Source organism: Filicampus tigris, chromosome 2, assembly GCF_054856515.1.
Source record: "Filicampus tigris isolate MCC_2025a chromosome 2, RoL_Ftig_1.0, whole genome shotgun sequence".
Lineage (NCBI taxonomy): Eukaryota > Metazoa > Chordata > Actinopteri > Syngnathiformes > Syngnathidae > Filicampus > Filicampus tigris.
In genome coordinates, this window is record NC_141218.1 from 9,161,668 (window position 1) to 9,186,181 (window position 24,514).

Below are 24,514 nucleotides of genomic sequence, written 5' to 3' on the forward strand. Positions count from 1 at the left end.
GATCATCTCTTGATCATTCCTTTCTTCCATATGCTCATCTTTTTACATCCATATTTTATCCGTCCATCATTTCATCTAGCATTGTTTCATTCATTCATCTTTTTATCTTCAATACAGCCATTTTTCCAGGTCCATCTTTGTCTTTTATCATCATTCTTTCACCTTTCTATCCTTAGAATCTGTCCATCTTTCATTCCTTCATCATTCATTTTTTCCTCTGCCCATCTTTTTCAATCTTTCATCCATCCATCTTTTTCGTGTGTGATCGCTGTACCATCCACATTTGCTTCTGTCCGTCATTTCATCCATCCATCTGTCCACATCATCTTTTTTGTCAATCCATCCTAGCATTTTATCACCTTTCCATCGTTTGAATCTTTTCATCTGTTTATCATTCCATCATCATACTATTCCACAAGAAACTGCCACTTGGCACAAGAAAAAAAAATAAATTCAGACTTTTATTTCTTCTCGTGGACTTCTTTTTCAAGGAACATTCAACATGTGCGTGCAGACACACACGCACACATATTCACACACACACATTCTTTGATGGAGTGAAGAAGAAAATGTACTTGAAGCACATCACATCGTCTCAGCCAAAATCGATACAATTATTGATCGGCTTAGCACACACACAGGCACACCCACACACCTACACACACACGCACACACACACACACACACTCACACACACACACACGCACACACACACACACACACACACACTCGACTCTGATAATTGACAACAATGCCACTTGATGACACAAAGCGGTCGTCAAGGCACGAGGTCACGCGGCATCATCCATGCTCCTGTGGCATCCTCCCATGCTAATTAGCGTGTTGCTAATTAGGGACTGGCGTTAAAAATAGTTGCAGTGAGCAAGCGACGCAATGTGGATCAGCGCGACCGCCTTTGTCCTCTTTCCATTCACCACCACGCAAAACCTTCAAAGACTTTTGTCACATTCATCTCTACTTTATTCTTTTTGTAATTTAGCAGAGCAGATTGTGTCTTTGGTGAAAAAGCATGTGGCTCGTCATGCAATGATAAAAACAATACTAACATCCATCCATCCTTTATCTGAACCATAGCTAAAATAATGCAATAATATATATATATATATATATATATATATATATATATATATATATATATATATATATATATATATATATATTAATTAAGGACAATTAATATTATGAAGTAAAAACAGTATAATATCAAATACATTCAATTAAAAACATTCATATGTATGATTACTAGACAATCATAAATAAAAATCAAACAATATTTATACAACAATTTTGATGAGCAAAAAATAACTATAATTAACTAGTGTATTAAAAATTATAAAGCAATACAATATTAAAATATATATTCTTCACTAATCAACAAACATATTACAATTTAAAAATGAATCCAATGTTACAATATTCATTCAATTAAAAATGAGCTCAAACAATACAAATTAAAATAAATACAATATTACAATATAATTACTTATAACAATAACACTGGTAAATAGCAAATTTCAACAGGAGACAACACACGTTTTTGGTGGAAAACGGTTAATGGCGGTATAGCCCCGCCTAGTTAAGACTTAAAATTATAATTTTTTGATGGCAGTTGGCAGATTTGGGCTATTTGCAAGTTCACAACGTGAGCTTGTTGATCTCCTAAAAGGAACATGTGAGGCGCTGCAATAAGAAGCCAGCAGACATCATATGTCAAGTCAACTTTAATATCCATGTGTCTGCATATCCTGCAGAAAATATGAAATATAAACACGAGCAAATTTGTCCACCAACTTGACTTGGCGCACGACTGTCAAAAAACAAAAAAAGTCTCCGAGGCCCGGAGACCTCCTCCAAGGCCAATGGTGGTGCTTTCAAACGTTGATGTCGTCGTGGAAACGTTTTGTGAGCATCTCCATGCTAATGAAGGGTTTTGTTTTTCCATAGAGAAGATTGGTCGCGTCGCTCAAACAGAAACGGAAAGTAGGGATCCCGCCGGGACGTCTTCTAAACACATTCGGAATCACTCAAGTCCATTAGGGGACTCATTAATATGCTAATGAGATGCAGGGCCCACCTCATGTATATTCACACCCTAAACGGGAGCCTCTTAGCTAAAGCAGCAATTAATTAGCATAGCAACATTAGCATAGCAACCCCGATTACGCTTGTAGCCATGACGACCCAGGCGTTGTCAACCATTGTTTTTAAAATCCTTAATTCAAAAATCTAATGCTAGTTTAAAACCCTACTTTGGAAAAATTAACCCTAGTTTAAAACCGTACATTGAAACACTTTACTTATTTTGACATGCCAACTCTAGTTTAAAACCCTACTTCGAAACCCTAAACCTCGTTTCAAACCCTATAAAACTATAAAACTCCAATTTGAAATCCCAATTTGCAACTCTAACCCTAGTTTAAAGCCCTACTTTACAAACTTAACCTTCGTTCAAAACCCTACTTAGAAACCCTAACATAATTTAAAACACGACTTTCAACCTCAAACTCTAGTTTAAAACCCTAAATTGAAACCCTAATCCTAGTTTAAATCCCTAATTTGAAACCCAAAACCTAGTTTGAAACCAGACTTTACAAATTTAATCCTAGTTTAAAACCCTACTTTGAAACCCTACGTATATATTAAAACTTTATTGATTTATTTTTCCTGGCATTTGAAATCCTGACCATAGTTTAAAACCCTAACTTGAAACCCTAATCATAGTTTAAAACCTTACTTTGAAACCTCCTTCTGTTTTTTGGTATAAAGGAGGGGTGGGCAAATGTGACCCCTGGATAAATTAAAAAAATATTGATAATAATAATAAATAATAACTTTATGTATTTATTCATTTATTTATTTATTTATTTTTACTGTCATTTGAAACCCTAACCAAAATTTAAAACCCTAACTTGAAACCCTAACCATAGTTTAAAACCTTACTTTGAAACCTCAACCCTTATTTAAAACCTTACCTTGAAACCCTAACCACAGTTTAAAACCCTAACTTGAAACCCTTATTATAGTTTAAAACCTTACTATGAAACCTCAACCCTTATTAAAACCCTACTTTAAAACCCTAACCCAAGTTTCAAACCTCACTTTGAAACCCTACTCTGATACTCTAATTCAAAAACCCACTTTGAAACTGAAACCCTAGTTTGAATCCCTACATTGAAAAACCACCCATAATTTAAAACCGTAATTTGAAATACTAAACCTAGTTTAAAACCATAATTTGAAACCCTAATCCTAGTTTAAAACCCTACTTTAAAAAATTAACCCAAGTTTAAAACCCTATTTTGAAAACCTAAACCTAGTTTAATACCGTACATTGAAACACTAATCCTATTTTAAAACCATACTTTAAAACATTAACCCTACTTAGAGAACTCTAATCCAAGCCTAATTCTACTTTAAAAGCTGACGTCACAAACCGTACTTTGAAATGCTAACCCTTATTTAAAACCCTACTTTAAAAACCTAACTCTACTTAAAAGCCCTACTTTGAAACTCTATCCTGGCCTACTTTTGACCTTATGTCGATTTTAAAATAATTCTTTGAAACCCTGATTTGAAAACGTGTCAAGGTGCAGTGGAGGAAGTTTCCCCGAGTTAATGCCATTCAATCCTGGCCGGACATCTTTTCCACATGCTTGTAAAGACACAATTAGGTTGCTGTGCTGTGGATGCCCCCCTTAGGTGGATGCCTGGGGCCACTGCCCCATTGGCCCCCCTATTGCACACTACTGCCGCTAGTTTACAAACTGACCATCCACAATGCGCGTTAATGCGTGTGAGAGTTTCTGGCTTTCGTCGAGCAAAGTCCTCCTGGCGTTGCTGCAGGCGGTCCAGCCCGTCCAACAAAAAACGCATGCACGCATACACACACAAACCTCACTTTGGTTGATTTACATTCACATCCACAAAAGCAGTTGGACTCCTTCAACCTTGCAAATGTTTAACCTGCATGTGAACAGTTGTGCTACTGTATCTTTAAAACGTGCACATACGCACACACACAGAATGAGGAACAAAGCTATTGATTGTTCAAGGGGAAAAGCTTGCGCAGGTTATTTCCCTAAAGTCTTTGTTTTCTCTTTATTGTGTTGGAAATATATTTTTTTCACTTTATTTATATTCTTCTTACATCCCATGAAAAGGGAAGAAACAGAATTGTGTGCTTCATCACAGGGAAGTTTGACACGTTTCTGTCTGTTTGGTATAAAACATTGATGGGCAACTGACGGCCAGCGGGCAAAACTCTGAGTGGCCTCTGGATTAATAAAAAATATGAATAATTATGCATAAAAACTTTATTTTACATTCAATATGAACAACGAGGGGAAGTTGGGAAAAATTCCCAGTATGAAACAGGAACATTCCAAAATATGGTATAATATTGGGGGAAAAGTATGCAGGTGTCGACTTTGTTTTAAATTGTAATATCACAAATCACCGCTAGATGGCAGAAATGTCTCAGTTGTGCTTGCAACTGCCTTATATTACAACAGAAGTAGGCCTAATAATTTATTGCTGCATTGGAATGATATGCAGGACATAGTACCTCAATAATTAAAAAAAGAAAATGAGCGTGTTGATTTTTGTGAAAAAAATGAAATAAAAAAATCTTGCACTTATTGTTGGTTTCTTGCTGTTAGCTGGTTTGCGCTGTCGTTGAATGGTAACATTTTATGCAAGAGAACCCTTTGCAATGGAATGGAAAATATTGGATGGATGGATGGATGGATGGATATTTTGTTGTTTGCTTCAAACCCTTTGTTGTTAGGTTAATTTAGTGTGTTATCAAAAATGAAAAATATTAAGAACATGTATTTTGCATAAATTATTTTACATGCAGTGTATTTAAAATAGCATTTTTGTCATAACTCTGGTTAGGATAAGAATATTAGATCTCAGATTCCAAGTTTCACTCCCCAGTGTAAGACATACGTGAGTGGAAGTACAATGCATGAATCGTCAAAAAAGGGGGGTTTTCAAACACGGGGGGAGTGGAATCGCCATTGTCCGCCAACGGCTGAACCCTACCCGAACACAAACCCTAACCCAAACCCCAACTCAAATTTAGTCCAAACCTAATATTGATACAGACCCTAAACCTCACCAAAAATTTAAATCTAATCACGAATTTAACCCTAGCTTTGCATATGCTAACAATGCTAGTTTTTATCCAGCCAATGAGAAGGTATGATCTTGTTTCAAAGTGAAATAGGTGGTCAGAAAGTCTGAAAGTCACAAGTCATGAAAAAAGTTAAATAAAAGCAAAGCAGTGATCTTAAAGGTGAACGTTAAAAGAAGCTACGGGGGTAGCGGCATTGGGGGCTGCAGTGAAGTGTGTGTGTGTGTGTGTGTGTGTGTGTGGGTGTGTGTGTGTGGGTGTGTGTGTGTGTGTGTGTGTGGTGTTGGGGAGGTGTTACAAGGATGTGGAGGGTGAAGAAGATAATGAAAATAGTCCCTGAACTTGATTTCCTTAATCACTGCATGTCCCTCTTTCTGTTAATTGAAGATAATTATAGGATTTTAATTTCCTTATGTAGGTTAAAGAGGAGATGAAGACGACGAGGCACCCAAACTTTATTAGCCCGCTCGCTCACATGCGCGTGCTGGCGCACGCGCACGGCCAAGCTTCCGCTAGGCTCACTAATCACGTCTCGTTAGCGCAACGAGCCCATTGACGAAACAACAGCTTCAGTTAGCGAGGGCCAGCCGAGCGTCGCGTTATTAGCGCCTCGTTTATGCAACCAAACACACACCCATGGAAATGGTGGACAATAATTTATGAAGACCCAGCTGAAAACGCACTAAATCCATTTTTTCCTCCTGTTGTATAACCTGAGGCTTGATGTGGGGCCAGAATAAATAAATAAGCGCATGAATAAAATAAGATGTCTTACATAAGAGCTTTTATTTGATACAAGAGCTTTCACACGCGCGAGTAACACGGTCGCGTTTACGCAACTAAAATAGAATTCAGGCCGCTTACTAACAGCTGCATTTATTATACATCTACATGTTGTACAAATCTCATACACACTTTGATACGTGACCTCACTCGAACCCGAACCAAATACTGCTGAGACTTGACCCAAGCTTAACTGAAACACACTGGAACCAACCCAAACCCAAGTAACCCTAACCTGAAAACCTTCACCCCAACCCTCCCATTAACTCTTTTGTGTATTGTTATTTCCGGGGATTGACTTGGTTTTACAAATATCTTTGTTTTGTTCATCCTTTTAGAAAGTAAGAAACCCTCAGAACCCATTTTGCCTTCCTCCAACTGCTCGCACAGTCACTCATCGATTGACCGATTGAATTTACCAAAACAAAGAGTAACGTGAAATCTCCATTTTGTCATTTCTATTTATTGTCAAATAATTACAACGTGTTCAATAATCAAGCAAAGTCCACACCAAACTCTGCTCTAGTTTTCTGAGCTTGATTGGGCTCTTCCCTGATGCTGTTATGGTTCTCCTTTGATTCTGCTTGGGCTATTCTCTGTTTCACACGAGGTCCTTCTTTTGTTGTAATCTGGTTCCTCTAAGATTCTGGTTCAGCTCTAGTGCTTATTCGCTTCTGCTGTAGTTCTGGTTCCCTTCGGGTCCTGCTCTGATTATACTCTTGTTCTTCTCGGGTTCTACTTTTTGGAACTGCTGTGGTTATGCTGTACTTCAGTTTTGTTCATTCCCTGCCCCTGTTGTGGTTCTAATCTGGTTTTACTTTGATTCTCTTCTGTCCGTCTTTTATTTTCCTACAGGACCTTGGACGTTAATGACTCTGGTAGACCTCCAGTTCATGCTTTTAATTCATTAGGGGTCTGTTATGGTTTTATTATAGTTATAGAATGCGGAATGTAGAATGTGGGGCGGCATGGATCATCCCCCAACACAGAAGTTGTGAGTTTGATTCCCTTGGGACCATGTCCACGTGCCTTTGAGCAAGATACTGAACCCCTAGTTGCTCCTGATGCCGCGCCTTGAATGCAAACTTGGTGTGAAGCGCTTTGAGGGCCTTAATAGGTGGAAAAGTGCTATATAAATGAAAGGCCAGTGAAAGGTTTTGTTCAGGTTCTGATCCTGCTATTTACTGACTCTCTTTTGCTTCTGTGTTGGTTCTGTAACGGTTATGCTCTGATTCTTGTCTGCTTCTTCTCTGGTTACCTTCTGGTTCTTATGTGGTATGTCTGCTTCTAAGCTCTTAGTGTGGTCACGTTCTCTTGTTCTTTGATGTATTGTCTTTTTCAAATTTGATATTATGTGTTGGCTTCAGTCAGAACTCAATGAGAACACAAATTGGTTCAATTCTGGTTCCGGACCAAACATTTGCATGTCCTCCGTCTTCAATAAAACTCTCTCACAATGATTCTACTTGATTTTTGTATCTGCCTTAATCGGCTTTTGTGTATGTGTTTGTGTGTTTGTGTGTGCTGCCATAGCGACGTGTCGTTTCCGGGCATGGTGGCGTCCCCTCGGCCTTCTGCGTTCATCTAAAATCGTCCAGCTCTTAATGCGTCCCGGAGTGTATTCAAGTCTTCAAACCCGCTGAGCCTTTTTTCTCTTTCCGTTCTTTCTTCTTCTTCTTTGGTGCTTTTATCCGTGCCAAATCTAAGATGTCAGCCGGCGGAGAAGCTGAGTGTCTCGGAGCATCAGAAGGAGACGCCGCAGCCGCCCGCCTTCGGGGCCCACATTTTCTTCCCCAGTTCTTTTTTTTTGTTGTTGTTCTTTTCCTTTCCTGATGCAGGGCACATTAATTGAGCGGCGGCGGGCCCAATGAAGTTGGAGGTTGGGGGGCGGAGGGAGGGGGACGGCATCGGAGGCGAGAGGGTGGGCGGCGTGCGGCGGAAAGTGATGTTCCTCGATGTGCACGACAGCAGTGGGAGGGCTGTGATGAAAAAGTAATGATGCTAGTTACATTCTATTAGAGGAAATGTGAAGTCCCCCCAGTGCGCAAACCCTCCCTCAATATCAGCATCAGCCACAGGAATTCTGGGACATCGCACGCACGCACACATACACACTTTTTTTTTTTCTACGCTGGCTTCTTCCATGTGTTAATTTTGCTGCTTTCATGTATTTTTAATGTCATATTTCACACAATTACAACTTTTTATTTGGTGTTTATGTGCATGCTTAATGCGCATGTGTAATCAGAGCCTTATTGGAAAATTCCATTAATGAACTGGTACACTTTAATATTCATCACTTCATTTGGAATATTTATCATTTCGAGATTACATATTCATGACTTCATGATTTAATATTCGCCGTTTGCCGCTGACCGGCGCTGCAGCGACACCTGGGTGCAGGGTGATTATTACAAGGCCGGACTCAAGCTACAGTAGCAGACTAATTGTGCTGAAAACCTTAACAATGGCATGAAGACTGACGTTGAAACCATACCCTTGGGATAAAATCCTGAACCTGGTTCATATCCGCACTTTAAAACCCTATTATTGGATTAAACCTTAATTGTCATGAGCAAAACCCCTTTTGACATCCAAATTTGAAACCATAACATTGGACTTGAAACACTCATTTAAAACTCCATCCCTGGCTTGAAACCATAATTCAAACCCTAACTCTGGTTGACACCCTGATTTATTTCAAGCCTTAATTAGGGTTAGGATGTCAACATTTCAAATTAGGGTTTCAAGATTTGTGTCAAAAGTTAGATTTTCAAACGTGAGTTTGAGTTCCAGTTAAGGTTGCAAGGTTTTAAATTCGGGGTTAAAACCTGAGTTATGGGCTTCAAACCAGGATTAGGGGTTTGAAAGTCAGTTAGTGTTTCAAGTTAGCATTTCCTATTTGGATTTCAAGATTCAGTTAGAGTCAGGGTTCAAGTTAGGGTTCAAAATGAGGTTGTAAAGACTGAGTTAGGGTTATGGTGTCAAGATTTCAAATGAGGGTTTCAAACGAAGAGTAGGCCTCAAATCTCAGGTTTTCGATTAAAGTTTGAAACGCAAATATCAGACTTCAAACCCTAATTCACAATACTCCGCTGACTAACTTTTCTTTTTTTTTTACTTGATCTTGACTGTTTTTCTTTGGTTCTTGATGAAGTTTTTATCTCGTTCGATTTAATTATTATTAGACCGTTTTTGACATGTTTCTTACTGTAACAGTTTTATGTGTTTTGGTTCGCAACGGTGTTTGACTTTGTTTTCGACAACGTTGCTGACTTAGTTCTTGGCATGGTTCTTATATTGTTTCTGGATGTGGTTCTTCACTTACTTTGTTTTTCTTGGTTTCGTAGTGTCTTCTTTAAATCATATTTGACCATTCTTAATTTGATTTTGTTTTGATTTATTCATTAACAGCTGTGCCTTATGGCATAAGGAAGAGGCGGAGGGCAAGGCAGTCTAGCGCGGAGCCTTAAAGCAACATCATTTAGCGCATGGCTGCACCGCCGCACTCAGACACCCGCTTCTCGCTGTCATCCACCCTGCTCGACGCTCCCCCGAACACCACTTCAGCCCCCACCAGCCCGACTCGAGTCACAAAATCTCACTCACGGAGGATGAGGTGTCTGCTACAGAGGAGACATTGGACAAAGCACTCATGGAATGCAGTATACAGTAAACCCACTTCCATTGCGGGCGTTACCTTTCCTGACCACCCTTTCAATAAGTGAAATCTGCGATATAGAAATAACCTATTTAAACACTCCTTTGGCATGAATACAAGCACATTTAAACACGTATATATACGTGATATATTGAGGGAGAGCAAGAAAATGGATAAAGACAAAAATATTGTACAAAAAGTGTACTGATCCCTCTATGTGTTTACAGTAAACAAATTCCATTTTTTTCCAAACTTATCATTTGACAATATACATCAATAATCACACCCAAATGAATCAATGAATCATTCATTACCGAATGAATCTTACAACTGTCGCTTTCCGTAGGCGTAAAAAGAAGGATTACAGAGGGTTTGACTTTAATAATCTTCAGCAAAAACCAGCCTGGCCTGATAAACTTCATGTTTGCATTCTTCTTTCAAATTTAATGTTCAACAAAATAGCGTGCCACCATTTTGTGGTTGGCAGTGGAATTACCCCTAAATAAGCAAGAGTCAGAACAAAACTGATTAGATTAGATGGGGTTGGTTCTGGAAGTGCTTCTTGACATGGGCTCTTTGCTGGTATTTTGGTTCCCAACATAAGTTCCTGACTTATTTTTTTTACATGGTTCTTGATTGTAGCTTGTCTTCGTTCTTGACTGGTGGCTCGGCGTGTGATTTATTGAAGTGGTCCTTGACTTGGGTCTTAACTTGATTCTGGCTTGGTTCTGGAAGTGGTTTTTGACCTTTTCCTGGTCCTTTTGTGTGTTTTTTTTTTTTTGGGGGGGGGGGATTCCTGACATACTGTAGTTGTTGACCCTATTCTTGACTTAGTTAGTGATTTTTGGCTGCCATTTGTTTTTGGTTCCTGACAGTTCTTGACTTTTATTTATTTATCTATTCATTTATTTATTTATTACATTGTTTTTCAATGTGTTTTTTGACATGATTCGTTACCTGTTTCTCTACATAGTTCATGACTTGTTTTTGACGTGTTTCTTGATGTAGTTCTTAATTAATGTGTTACTCTATTTGGCTTTTAATGTTATTATTTTCTTGGTTTAAAACATGTTTTCAGTTGTGCGCTTTTTGACTGTTTCCATCCCTCTGACTCTGAAGCATTACTTTTGTCTCTGGTTACAGTAAACAATTTAATCACCACGTGTCCTTTGGTAATGGAATACATTCCAACCCTTCTTATTTCAATACCTGTGTAGAAATTGGCAATATGTGCCAAATTTGCATGTCAACGCCGGCTTCAGAGCCACGTCCCGGCCTTGTTACCACGGCAGCCTTGGCGTCAACCGACCGCCCATCGTCCAGTCCCGGCTCGTTAGCCGCTGGTCTCGCTCACAATCTAATTGACGGCAGGGAACGCGGATGCCCGTTTGTACCCCATCGACTTGTCGCAAACAATGGTGGCGAGCAATTACGCCAGCGAGGCGGGCAGATGATTGGAGTCCAAATGTTGTTATGGTTAGCTGGAGAAAATAAACAGTTAATGGGGTAATTACAAGTCGGCAGGCGAGTCGCGGGTGCATGCGGCGCTCGGTCAACACAAAGGGGACGCCTTGGTTTATGATGGTAAACAGAGGCGACTGTGGCATAATGCCGTGTTTGAAAGCTGACTCTGATTGGCCGGCGCCGACCCCGCAAATGAGCAGGGCACGGCAACAAACGACATGGCTGCCAAACACAAAAGTTTTGGACGGAGGAGGAACTGAGTTAGTAAAAAAAAAAAAATTGTAGAGGGAACTTGATAAAAGAGTGACAATGTAATTATTTGTTGGCAAAAAGTTTGTTGTTTTGTTGACTTTTGTGTGCTGCATTGGAGTCACTTCAAACTGATTTTCACCCCAGTAGGAACTCAAAAAAATATGAGAAAAATTGTTTTCTTTTCAACCACCAACTGCACGATTGGCCTCCCAACATCACTACATCATTATCAGACACACATTCACAAACAGCCAGTCCAGCAAGTTTGGAAACTACAGTTAGGGTTTCAAATCATGGATTCAAGCCAGGGTTAAGCTTTCACTCCATCATTACGGTATCAAATTTATGCTTCATGTCATCGTTATAATTTCAAATCAAGTCTCAAAGGCAGAAATACGGTCCCAAAACAATGATAAGGCTTCAAAGTAAGATTCCAAGTTTTAAAGGGTTTCAAGACAGGCTAAGGGTGTCAAGTCCTGGTTAAGGTTTCAAGTTGGGGTTTTAAGACAGGGCAAGTGTTCCAAGGAAGGGTTAGTGCTTAAGAGTAGGGTTTCAAAGCTAAAATTACAATCCTGTTTTAGGGTTTCAAATTTGGTCTTAAATTTAGATTAGCGTTTCACGTTCGGATTTGGAGGCAGGAATAGGGTTTCAAAGCAACCTCTGTTAGGTTTTCAAGAGAAGGTTGCTGTTTTAAACAAGGATTAAGGCTTCAGAGCAGGGTTAGAAGCCTGGGTTAGGGTTTCAAACGAGGTTTCGGGTTTCACGATAGTGTTGGGGTTTCAAAGAAGGGTTTAGGGTTTCAAAATAGGGTTTCAAGATAAGCTTACGGTTTCAAAGAAGAGTTTCAAGACAGGATACATTTACAATCGTGTGTTAGGGTTTTAGATTAGGGTTTCAATCCTGGATTATTGTTTCAAATAAACCCTAGGGTTTCAAATTAGGGTTTCAAGACAGGGTTAGGTTGTCAATTCAGATTTTCAAAGAAGGCTTTCCAAACAGGATAAGGGTTTCAACATGAATTAAAATTTCAAATTAGGGTTGCAAGCCAGTTTGAGGATTTGAAGACCGGGTTATTTTAATCAGTAAAACCTTTGTCATTGTGTTTCATATCATTTCAGGCAGATTTTCCAAGTCGCTTTCAAAATGTTGCCATGGATAAAATAGTGGCCACTTGTGCATATTGACAAAAAATCCAAACTCAATGTAAATGAACCCAAATGGAATATCTGCGAGGGCTGATGAAAAGAAGAATGCTGAATTTGCCATAATTCATATTTACATCACAAGCGGCAGCAGCAAGCGCTGCACGTAACTCGGCCAAAGAGGCCTTATCTGGCTGCTCGTTATCAGCAGCCGGATACACTCGGCGCCATATCCGACTTGATAACTTCATATTTCTGAGCTCCTTAGCTTGGTAGCTCATCGTATCTGCCTGCCGCACCCAAATCAGACGACTTTCATAATCATAATTCAAGCATTCTTAAAAGCAACGCAGGTCGGAGGCGGAGGCTGACTCAGGAGTTTTGTGCGTTTTCCTCGAGGTTGCATGAGTGCTTTTGCGTGCTTGTGATATTTCTTGTTCCAGGCGAGGCTTTTAGATGCTCCCTGGAAAAGTCACCAGTGAAGCGGCCTTTAATCAACACACTTAGTAAACCATTGATGGGATTTCAGGATTAATGGCCGGCCACTTGCTGCTGCTGTAGCCTCCAGCTAACGTTTCTCCTTACACGCTGACACTCTGCATCGATGGGCAAATCAACATGTCTTTTAAAAATTCAGCCCCTGATGCCAGTTTTACTTAGTGTCATGAAATTTGGTCGATATTTTTATCATGAAAAGATACACATAAAGGTCTCAAGAAATCATGATGGAAAAAACACAGGAAGTCAGCTATGTTGGTTGGAAGCAGACATTTTTGTCTGACTTCGCTCACTTGCGCTTAAACGGATTCATTTTTAAGAAAAAAAAAATCACCTCTCAAAACCAGATTCATTGCACATGATGAAATTTCTATCATCAGTGGACTCACAAAAAAAGGCTGGAAAAAACCATGACTGAAAAGACACAGGAAGTCAGCCATTTTGGTTTGAAGCAAAGATATGCTTACGATTCGCTCAGTAGCTCTCAAACTGATTCATTTTTATGTGATTTTTCTTAAATGAGGCCCCACAAGCACTTTCGCAAAGTGTCATAAAATTTGGCAGACTTGTCTACCATGAGTATACGCACAAAAAAGGGTCATGTAACCATGCCTCAAAATACACAGAAAGTCTGCCATTTTGGTTCGATTCAAAGTGAAACTTTGGGGTATAATTAGCTCAGTTGCACTCAACCTGGGCAGGAATGGGTCATCTTTCAAACGGCTTATCCTGTACAGGGTCGCGAGGAGGTGCTGGAGCCTATCTCAGCTGACAATGGGCGAAAGGTGGGCTACACCCTGAACTGGTCGCCAGCCAGTCACAGGGCACAGACAACATCACTGAGCGAGAACGGATCTCACTCAGCCCACACACAACTCAGGTCAGTGTATAACTACACCATCAGCTACTTAGCTAGGAATTATTATTTTTATTTCATCCCCTGAAGCCAGCCTCAATTAACATTACATTTTGGAGGCATTTCTATTCTGAGTAGATCCCAAAAAAATGTCTCAGGAAACCAATGACTGAAAAAAAAAAGAAAGTTGGCCATATTTGTTTGAAATGGATCTATCTCTGGAACCTTAATTTAAGAAACTTAATTTGAAACCCTGACCCTTGTTTGAAAACTCAGCTTGAAAGCCTCCTTGAAAGCATACTGGCAATCCTGTTTGAAATGTCTTGATTTAAATCCTAACCCCATATTGAAACCGTAAAAGTAATTCTCAACACTTGCTGTATATTTTGTTAATGCAGATCTGCCTGGCAACAATCATCATTCCTAATCCGAAGTACAAGAAACAAGATGTTAATTTCATGTCTGGTGAGGTTGGACTCGCTCCTGATTGGCAGACATCCAGCCGTTGTTTCGCTTCACGTCTTCCGCTTCCCACCGATTGGCCTCAGACATGCGGGATCATCCAATTATGGCGACGGGCCGACCATGACCGTCTCATGCCCGCCTTTGAATGTTCGCCAGGTCCTACGTGGATTTCACCTTCCCAGACATTTTTTTCTTCGGATCGAAGGCCAACGATGTCCATGTGCCAAATTCTCTCCAGTCCATTGATCAGCTGAGTGTGATGGAGAGACTCGCTGGGCTGTGATTGACTGACGGAAGAGACTCAAATGCTCATTCAGGGAACACCATGGAGAGCCCAAGCTTGGAAAAATGTTACTATTCACCACCAACAGATGCCTGCGAGTATTACTTTTTAAAATTAAGCAAAAAAAGCTAGTTTAACTCTTTCCTGGGATCCTTGCCCCTTGGATTTGAGGGGAATTTGGGGGGGTGGGAAATTTAGGCCGAAACGCGCCATAAGCCAGTTTGACTAAGCTTTACGATCTTTGGTCACTGTATCTATCATGAGTAGACCCACAAAAAAGTCTCAAGAAGCCATGTCTGAAAAGACACAGGAACTCAGCCATTTTGGTTTGAAGCAAACATTTTTGGAAGATTTCAGCCATTCACACCGATTTGAAAAATTGCACTTGGCACCATGAAATTTGGTAGAAACAAAAAAAAAAAACGCAAAAATGTCTCAAGAAACCATGTCTGAAAAGACACAATTTTGGTTTGAAGCGGTCATGTCCCAGGATCCTTACCCCTTGCAACTTTTGGAGAAATGTTTGACTTAGCATTTGGTCACTGGATCTATCATGAGTAGACCCACACAAAAAATGTCCCAAGAAGCCATGCCTGAAAAGGACAGGGGTAGTCAGCTATTTTGTTTTGAAGTGGACCACAAAACCAAACTTAGCCATTAGTGAAAACTTTCATAGGAAGGACAGCAGCAATTTTTTTTTCAGCAATGATTCAAATTGGAAGCAAGTGTTTCTTGCGTCTTGAGGGACTCAAAGTCAAATTTTTAAAAAGTGTTTCCTTTCTATCAGGTCACAGCCTGCGGCCCAACGTCTGAGCGACGCTTAATTAGTGAGACAATTGACTGACTGGAAACAAAATAATGAATTAATTATTTAGTTGCCTGCTGTGCGATCGTCACAGAGATTGAAATCTGATAACAATGTTTCAGGGGCAACACATTTCTTTGGAAACCTCTCAAAATAAACACAGTCTTGAAACCCAAACCAACCTTTGACATCCTATTTTGAAACCCTAATCTGAAACCCTAACCCATGCTTGAAACCCTCAGTTTCCTTGGTTTAAGACAACTGTAATCTTGGTTTGAGAGCCTCATTCATAACCCAAGTAAGGAGTGAAAAAAATAATTAGTGACCCTAATTTCAAACCATACCCAGTCTTGAAGCCTATTTTTGAAACCCTAATTGTCTAAAAATGTTTATTTGTCTTGAAACACAAAATCCAATTGTAAACACTAGCCTGTGTTTCAAACCCTAACCAAAAATTCAAACCCTAATTTCAAACCCAATTATGTCTTGATACCCTAGCCCATGTTTGGAACCCTAACTCAGGTTTGTAAACCTAATTTCAAACCTTACTTTGAAAGTGTGACTCTGTCTTGAAATCCTCATTTTAAACCCTAACCTGCGTTTCAAACCCTAACCCATGATTGAAACCCTCATTTCAATCCCAATCATATCTTGAAAATTAGCCCCCTATTTGGAACCCTAAATCATGATTGAAACCCTAATTTTACACTCTCATACACCTTTGAAGCCAAAACATTTTCTTCAAACCCTCATTTAAAACCCCGACCCAGTTTTGCGAACCGATTTTGAAAACCTACACCCAAATCTGAAACCAGAATACTGTTTTCAAACCCTAATCCTAATTTGAAGATGAAAACCTCGCGCTTGCTTGAAACCCTCAGCGAGAGTATCTTTAAACCCTAACTCTATCTTGAAACCTTAAATTGAAACCATAACTCTGTCTTGAAGTACTAATTTGAAACCTATACCATGGACTGAAACCCTAATTTGAAACCCTAATCCTTGTTTGAAATATCGAAACTGATTTGAAATCCTAATATGACACCGTTGCCTGTGTTTAAACACTAACCAAGGATTAAAACCCTCACTTTTAACTAAATTGTGTGTTGAAACCGTCACCCTGTCTGGAAACCATAACCCAAGAACTACCATCTCTTCCAGGTTGATCTTGAAACCCCAAATAAAGATCTTAATCCATAAAAGTGTTGCGGGGCGGAAAGAAGGAAAAGAAAGCTACATTTCATTTTTAATTCCACCTGTCCTCCACCGGGAAATAATGTCCGTAGACAAGAAAAGAAGCTCTCAATATTGTGTTTGCTTGGCACCGTCATTATTGTGGATATTATTGAAGCCCCGGAGTGGGGCTGCGGTGTTGGGGGTTGGGGAGATGAGCCTGTGAGGACGCCTTTGGTTGGACCTCGCTACAGGGAACAAAGATTGCCCTCAAGCCAAAAATATACTGTGAGTCACAGAAGAACTTTACACAACTTTCCATGCGAAACGAATGTTGAAATTGCCTTCACTTCATGTGCGATCCGGTATACATATTAATTATTATAATAATATGTATTATACTGACCTGTCAGAGGCAGTGTGGTGCTGCCAGACTGCTGAGAAAATACAAAGAAGACATTTCTCCAAGCTAGGCTAGGTGTAGCTTATCTGTGAACTACATTACAGGGCAAATCATAGTTATTTTTTTATTGTGTAAAAGATTTGGACATTTGAACCTTTCAAACTCTAAACCATATTTGAAGCCCATCCCCAGGCTTGAAACAAATTTGATAACCCCCGTCATTTTTCATGAGGAACTGAATTGCAATCGTCAGTCCGTCAGTCAGTTCGTCAGTCGCCCCCCCCCCCCCCCCAAAAAAAAACCCATTAGAAAACGGTTCGTCGGTGACGGACCACGATTACACTGATGGATGAAAACCCCCTTTCGTCAGTCGTCAGTCCGTCTTTTTGAAAAGGTTTCCCATCATTCGTCAATCGTCAGCAAAACAGGTGACGGACTGACATTCCGGTCCGTCAATCAGACGGAATGCCCACCTCTGCCTATTCCTTGTCCAAAACTCTAACCCTGGCTTGTGACCCTAATTTGAAATGAACTTCAAACCAAACCCTTTCCAATTTTTTAACCCTAGCCCTGTCTTGATTTTCAAACCCTAACCCAGGGCCAAAGCCCTGATTTGAAACTTGAACTTTAAGGACAACGCTGTCTTGAGACCATACAGTACTTTGAAATACAAACCTTGGCTTGGAGCCCGATTTTGAAACCCTGCACATATACAGCATACTACAAAAGTATTGTAATTTTACGGCATGAAAAAAACAATTGTGTGTCTGTTAATTAAATGGATTGAGTTTAGGGGGTCTGTGTGAGGTCCAGAAAGTTTAAGATTCAATAGACACACGTGTATATTATCGCCGGACAATCCGGCGGTCCGAGGAATCCCCCCATTCAAATTGTACGCGAGGAGTCTCCCCGGATGCCGCCAATAAAGCCGTCGGGACATTCGGGCGGCGCACGGGCGGCTCGGCGTGTGATTGATGATGTCTAGGTTCAATCAGAGAGGCCATTCGTCAGCGCTGCGCTTTGGCGCCTTTCCGGCTCTGGTGACGGGAGATTAGGGATTTTTTCCCCTGATGTTTTTAGGATGTTTTTCTCCTTTTTCAACCGTCCCGATCGCACGTTTGATTAGCGTATGTTAATCCGCCCCCGACGACACTTTATTTTCCCAAGTTTTACGACGCGTTTGCGGATGAATAAATTTCCGAGGAGGCCCTCCGACGGGATGATTTAAGGTAGGGTGGAGCTTCCAAACACTCAGTCAGCTTTTTCCGTTTTGATTTTGAATTTACATCTATCTAAATGCCACTGTCAATGGCATGTGCCTCACTCACATTCCATCGAACGTTTACAAGTTTGCAACTCTCGAGTTGTTTTTGCTTAATATTGACACTGTTGTCTTAAATGTCGGCATCGCTGAATTGTGTTGCTCTTTCTTGACACTGTTGACCTGCTTGTTGGCTTTGTTGCAGTTTCTTGACTTTTAGGTGTAGTTGTGATACTTGCGTGCTTTTTTTGATTTGATGTTGAGGTGTCTTAGAAGTCATTGTCTCTTGTTTCTGTGTGTTGGTTTTGTAGCTGGTATTGTTTTTTTTATCTTGTTTCAGTGACACGTTAACTTTATATTTTTGCCGTTTCCTGTTGCCTCACAGTGTTGTGTTTTCATGAGGGTTGTGAATCTCTGAAATGATGCCAATTCAATACACAGGCCGCAATTCGATTTGAAAACACCGATATATATCAGGCTGAAACGAATTGATCCCATTCAGTTTAATTTGGGAGTACTGCCATACGATACGATGTGGAAACAAAGTGATGGTAACAGAAAAAAAAAAGCTGGATAATAGCTGGATAACCAGATTTGAGGAAATTATTCATGCGCGCGAACACACACACGCATCTACACGCATATTAGGGCTATAACAATACTGATACTCTTGCAAAATCTAAAGTGTTTCTACGGAAACAAACACATTGCTTCATTTTAAAAATCTCCTCCCGCCCCGCTGTGATCTATGTTGATGTCTTATATATGTTGCGTGCTTGACATACTTTGCACGAGCGAAAACTTTATTAAAAAATAACATTCAACCCTGAAGAAAAAATAAAAGTGCACTGAGAATTTTGAGCATAAAATTATTTCGTTAATCATATCGATCTAATCGATCAATTATTTATCAACATGATGTTGTGTTGATATGTGGCCGGTATCGATGTGCACGGGTCCAGTGCCTATCGGTGTAGCTAGCTCATAGGACAGACACATGGATACAGTACATCGATTAAATATATGTATCGTTACACCCCCTTCTTGGTGGATATAAATAACTGAATCCTGTCAGCCAATCAAAGAAGGGTTCCCAAAGTAGCAGATGAAACAAAAGGGTCAAGGTGATATGTTGAGAAATAATCAAGTTTTACTCTAATTTGAAGGCATTTTTGAACCAGATTTCCGAGAGTTGGTATTGCACAAAAACAGTTTCCAAAAGGGAAAGCTCACTCGTTCTGACACGAAAAAATATATTTCTCCAAAACAAATCATCACAGCGTTTTTGACCGACTGTCATATTTGGGAAATCTTGTCATTAATATTGCTGTTGTGCTTTCCTGGTGTCAGCGGCGGTCTTGTATCTTGACTTGCTTTTGCCTGGTGTAGTTGACGCTGTTGTTTGTCCTCGTTGTTGTCTGTTCACAGCGGCAGCAACGAAGACCCTGCATGGACTTGAATTTAAAAACAAAACGCTCATGCAGACATCCTCCCAATCAGTATTCTGCCCGCGCTCTTCACCGACAGTGACGCGGTTCCGATCCAGTATTTCCCAGGGAAGATCAGAGCGCGCAAAGTGACTGCAGGGCCTTTGGGGCCACGAGAGGATGCACTAAAAGGCTCGGCCCGGTCTTGCTCTTTTTATTTAATGCTGCCGCTTCGACCCTGACAGTTCATTTAATCATATTTATATTCACAGTGGAGGAACGTCTCAGGGTTAAGCTGCGCAAATGCGCCGCAGTCAGTGCTTTTTATCTCGCCGCACACACACAAAAAAGCTGACCTTCCTCTCTGAATTTCCAACAAGGAGGGGAAGACGGAAAAGTTGCCGCTATTGACAGAACACTCCGGTCGGCTCTTGTATTCATTTAGCCTCGCTAACAAGCCGCGCCTCTTGTATTCATTTGCCTCCGCAAACCGGCCTGGAATGTACTCGATGTGTTTCTACATTTGCTTTTAGATTCGACTGTGAGCCATTAGCATGCACACACATTCTGTGAGTGCACACACACGAGGGTAAACAAGGCCTTGCGCAGAAAGGCAAACACAGCAATATCGAGCGGCGCCGGGGCATTTGCATTAGCCACCATCTCCTCGCTCTAACCGGTCCCTGCAGTCTCGTTTAATTGAGGGCCGCCGTAAATTTGCAGTGAGCCCCCTCCCCACCATATTAAGCAAATTAAACAGTAAATTCCGAGGCTGGTTTTTGGGTGGGAAAGCAGCTCGGGACGGCGCGATTGAGTGCAAAGCGAGCGTCGCCGCTGTAAAGCTGTCGCGGCTAAACAGATATCACCGTTCGGACGCTCGTGTTTTTCAACCGTAAATCCCAAACGGGTTCGTGGACGTCACATTAAGCATCCAGCCTCCTTCGACTTCCTCTTTATGTACTTCATTGCTGACAGTTTTGTGATTTGATATTGTTGATTACAGTTTTGTGTTTTGATGATGTCATACGGTGCTCGACTGGTTAGCTAGTCCGCCTCACAGTTCAGAGGTCGGGGGTTCGATCCCGGCTCCGGCCTCCCTGTGTGGAGTTTGCATGTTCTCCCCGTGCCTGCGTGGGTTTTCTCCGGGTACTCCGGTTTCCTCCCACATTCCAAAAACATGCATGGTAAGTTGATTGGAACTCTCTAAATTGCCCCTAGGTGTGATTGTGAGTGCGGATGTTTGCCCTGCGATTGGCTGGCAACCGATTCAGGGTGTCCCCCGCCTACTGCCCGAAGGCAGCTGGGATAGGCTCCAGCACGCCCCGCGACCCTTGTGAGGAGAAGCGGTATGGATAATGAATGGATGAATGAATGACGTCATACCTCTCAACCGTGCACTGAATCTTACTAAAGTTATAATTTGCCTGTGCGTATCTGTACATAATCATACACGTTATTCTTGAATGGCTGCTGACACGTGATTGGAAATCATCATTAGCAGACGGAATCAAGGTCACGCGAGGATTTCGCGAGGCATGAGAGTTGGAATCTTGTGAGAGAGCAGACAACATTTTGCAAATGACGGTAGCAACGAAGTAAGCCTCCATTTAAAAAAATATGGTGGCACTAAAAAAATAAAAAAATACAGATTCCCAATGTATGGCGTTCATGTTTGAAAAGGTGTTTCCACCTGTATAAAATGACGCTGAAAGCATTCAACTTGACACGTATGTGATGTTGCTGATTGTTAGTGTTGTGTTTTGAAGGTGGCTAATTTTCACAGCGGAAAAGTGGAACCTCGGTTCATAAACTAAATTCGTTCACGGCCGAGGCAGTTTTTTTTCCATGAACTCACTGACTGGCAGATGTTTTCAAAGCAGAGTTTCTCATTCTGCCAGAGCAAACTTTGATTTAGAGCATTTGGCCTGAGCTTTCAAGACCCACAGGATATTGTCTTCTGTGACAATATAACCCCAAAGATATAACCTAAAAGAAAGTCCAGTCTTCTTTCGCCATTTTTTCTCTCTCGTTTTTTTTTTCTTCAGTTTTTAGTTATTATTAGGAGTTGGGTTGGTTTCACCAAAAACATCCAGTTATTGACCAAAAAGCAGAGGAAATGTGCTGGTTGTGAAAAGGCACGTCAAGGAGAACAATGACTGAGAAAGGGCTGATGTTGGAAAAATGTAGACTGTGAAACAAGAGGGAATACAAATCTGGATCTCTATTATGCAAAATGTCAATGTGAAGGTACGCAGCACTTTATTACCACTGCGATTGTACTGTATAGGCTTTTTTGTTAGTTTTTTTTCCCATTTGTGACGTCAATATGAACAGTACATTTCACAATTTGACAAAACAGACATGGCATGAAAAGCAATGGCAGGTGAAGAATCAGAAAACAGTCAGAGGTGAATGGAAGGTGACGTGAAATTATTCGATAAAAAATGTTGTTTTCACAAACCCTTGAAGTTGCCAAATATGCGTCAAGAGTGAAACCTACATGTGGGGCAACATTTATTTTCCAGAAATATCGTGTCACGTGAAGTTGTTTTTTGTGTACGCTTGCGTGTCACTTCACGAATGCATTCCGTTCACATAAGACACATTTGGTTTTGGAATGTAAAACGACTACGTAGAAAGATTGGATTTCATGCAAAATTCAAATTGGGCATCATACCCTGCAGTGGAGATCAGGGAAAGGCAACTGACAAATTGGGGGCGGGGGATTTTAATTAAAAAAAAAAAATTACAAACCCCCCCAAATTCTTCAAAAAACCCTAATAAACATTTAAATACGTTCCCTATGAATAATGGACAGAAAAAAATGGAAAAGATCCAAAATATATATATTTTTTTATCTGTGAATATGTGACTGTGTGGCTGCCTACCTTTGAATATGCGGGGGTCAACTGTAGTTTTAGGTTATAATATCACCAATCCCCTCTGGATGGCATATGAGTCTTAGTTGTGCTTACACTGGGTCTTATACCACCCTACATACTACAATGAGAAAGCCTAGTATTGTTTTTGGAATGATATACAGGACAAACATAACCTCAATGATATTAACATTTTGAGTGAGTTGATTTCTCTTGTAATAATGTACAAAATTAATTCTTGCCCTTCCATGTTGTTTTGTGTTCAGTAGTTTTGTGTCGTCCTTGAAGGATAATTGTTTTATGAGAGCCCTTTGCAATGGGGGAAAAATACAGTCTGTGATTAATTGGTGGTTTGCTTCAAACCATTTGTTGTTAGGTAAAAAATGAACGATTTAGAAAAATGCATTCTCAAAAATGAAATACATTAAGAGCATGTATTTTGTCCATATTTAAAATAGCACATTTGTCGTACATTTAGTTAAGAGGTTTGTGGTCTTGTGCGGGCTCCTCAGTAGCACTGAAGAAAAACGGCGACCCCCTCCAGCATTGAAATTCCCCATCCTTTCCAAAGATAAAGCTGAGTTTAGTATTTCATGCAGTTGCGCCTTCATGTCGTAATGATGTTGACGCTTTTGTGTTTGGAGTCGTTGGGGAGGTCAGCGTTGGTAAGAAATAGTGCGTTTTGATGCTGTTGCGAGTTTATCTTGTCATTACTGACAGTGTTGTTGATGCTTTCACGCTTTGATTTTGTTTCCTGGTTGTTGGATTGCTGGTTTGCTCTATGGTCTTAATTTGCTTTGACGTTGTGGGTGTCTTGGCGATTGTCGAGGGTAAAAAGTGAACCCTTAATAGACAAAAGACAGGACAAGCACTTGAAGACAAAATGAGAGATACAATTGAATAAAAACTTGCATGCAAGAAGACAGTTGGAATACGAGCAGGCTGGCAGCTGCAAAGAAGGGCGTAATTGTTTTTCTTGAGTGCGGTCATTAATACAAATCGCATTCAAAGGGTTTTCTTCTCTTTGACGCAACTGGCGTCCGCCAAACATCTCATTTTGTCTGCTACAATATCAAAGTAGAGAGAAATGTGACGGGAGAAAGACAACCTTGTTTTCACAATAGAGCGGTGTTCATATAATGTTACAATTGACACAATAGAATTTCAGAAGCACAAAGACATGTTGAGCTAACAGTAGGTGACCCTGTTATGCTGATAGGAAGGCATTGAATTAAGTACGAACAATACGATGCTAATAAGGAACGATCAGTCATCGCTGATTAGGACTTAGTGCGTTTTACAGGCGTGACGCTCTGAACACTTCCTTACACTTGTGCGCCACCCCCACAAAACGAGCCGCTTCCATAAATCAAGCCGGCACTTCATTTAAAAACTAATAGAAGCGCAGAACCACTTCCCCCCAACATCCCCAGCGGTGGTTCTAATCGAGACGTTTTAATCTGTAGCCAAAGTGAGTGCTTTCTTTCTCCATGAACTCAGGACAGCCGCCACGGCAACGGCGACGACGAGGCGGCGCTTTGAAGCACCTGTGTCGCTTTGTTAGACCGCGAGCGACGTTTTAACGAATTGTCAACGTGGCGACGCTCGCGCGAAACCCTTTTGCTCACTGCAAGAATGCCATATTTGTCCATGTTGCCTTTACACTTTTGTGATATCAATTGAAATACAATATAAAAGACAATTAATAATAAAAAAAAAACTTAAACTATGAAGACTATTGCCTCAGCCGATGTAAGAAATAAAATGAAATTGTTCGTGGCTAAAATAAGATAATGATCACAAGTAGTGTTCTATACCACTGAATGATGCCTAAATAAAATAAAGCCGAATTAAATTAAAACAAATTAAACAAAAGAAAATTAAATTAAACAAGTTGAAATAAGCCAAGATTAAATTAAAGCCAGCTAAACAAAATTAATGCTGGTTGGATGGGAATCAATGAATTTATCGACATGACTTGACAGCGCTGAAAGGGATACCAGG

At 40.5% G+C, this 24,514-nt stretch overlaps 1 protein-coding gene across 1 annotated transcript in view; it reads left to right on the forward strand.

Moving 5' to 3' along the window:
• LOC147151301 (protocadherin-1-like) overlaps window positions 1–24,514 on the forward strand; it is a 202,301-nt gene that overhangs the window by 125,908 nt on the left and 51,879 nt on the right. The window lies entirely within an intron of this gene.